Raw genomic sequence first — 1583 nt, forward strand, 5'->3', positions numbered from 1 at the left:
TGCACACCCACAGGGGGCCTGCCTGTCACTGGCCCTGCTGGGGCTGGGCACAGTGCCGGTGTCCCCACAGGCTCCTGGGGCTGGGTGCCACAGAGCTCTGTGGCCATGGTGCTGCAAGGTCGTCCTGGCCCTGGGAGTGCTGCCCAGGGCTGCAGCCATGCCGGAGGGATGTGTCCAACAGAGGGATGTGTCCAGTGCCGGGGCTGCTGTTGTGTTTCGGAGTTGCCTGGCGATGGGCGCCTTCCCGGATGGGTATAAATAGCCAGAGCAGCTGACGCCGGTGGCTGCGGTGACGCAGGCAGCTCCCACCGCCCTGTGCGGGGGCTCAGCCCAGGGACAGGCACCTGGGGCTGTCAGCAGTGCCCGGGTGGGAGCAGCATCTCCCTGGGCCGGTGCCAGACCTGCCATCCTGTCCCCCCGCAGCACCCATGGCTTTGTGCTCTGCCCTCCCGGCAGCCGGTGCTGCCCCTGGCATGATGCCCAGTGGAGAGGGGCAGAGGGGCCCTGTCTCCATGGGTGCTTCCCATGCGCCGTGGGGTGTTTGGTGACACGTGCTGCAGGGCAGCCAGTGGCAGCCCCGTGCCCATCTGAGCCAGCTGTGTGGTCGGGCATCGCCGTTCTGTGAGTGCTGTGAGCCTGGTCTGGCTCCTGGGGCATGCTTGGTGATTCAGCACAGCTCCCGCGGGATGAGGGCACACTGTGGGGCAGCTGGCACGTGCCAGAGCCTTGGTCACACAGGGCAGGAGCACAGAGGGATGCCATTGCTGGGCACAAGGAGAGGGCAGAGTGGAAGGGCTGCTGTCATCAGCGTGGCACCCAGCACCACTGGTACACGGTGACTGTGGTGTCCACAGGACACAGGGATCCCACTGTCATCATGCCACAGCGCCGTCCCACAGGTGCCCAGCTGCCCGCGCATACTTGGGCCCGCATGACCCTTCATCCTGCTCAGCTGTGTGAGGCAGTGGGGACCCTTCCAGCTGCCTGGGGTCGTGGGGACCCCTCCCCAGCACGTCCAAGCTCTGGGCATTCCTTCGTCCATGGTACTGTGGCAGACACATGTCTGCTCCCTCCCAGCGGTGGCAGGACTGGGGTCTGAAGGTTTGTGGCGCACTAATGGCCCCTGTTCCTCCCCAGACCGGAGCCTGCAGCTGAGCCCGTGGGAGAGCAGCATCGTGGACCGGCTGATGACGCCCACCCTGTCCTTCCTTGCGCGCAGCCGGAGCGCTGTGACGCTGGCTGGGAATGGCAAGGAGCAGGGTGAGCCCCCGGGGTCAGGGACACCCGGGTCCTGGCACAGGCAGGGAACCGGGATGAGGGAGTCTGTAGTCAGTGGGGAGCTGGAATTGGTGCTGGCTCTGTCCTGACCATGGTCACTCCTCTCCCAGTGCCTGTGTGTCCACGCTCAGCCTCTGCCAGCCCCCTCAGCCCCTGCCACAACCACCGCCTGCCACACCGCTGCTGGGAGCGCCGGAAGGCGGCCGCTGCCAGCCCTGATGTGACGCCGCGCCGCAGGACCGAGCCCTCGCCCGTGAGTGCCACCTCCCACGGGACCCTGGGTGCCAGGGCAGCTGTGGGACACA

This window comes from Corvus brachyrhynchos, unplaced genomic scaffold (assembly GCF_000691975.1).
Source record: "Corvus brachyrhynchos isolate BGI_N302 unplaced genomic scaffold, ASM69197v1 scaffold65, whole genome shotgun sequence".
Lineage (NCBI taxonomy): Eukaryota > Metazoa > Chordata > Aves > Passeriformes > Corvidae > Corvus > Corvus brachyrhynchos.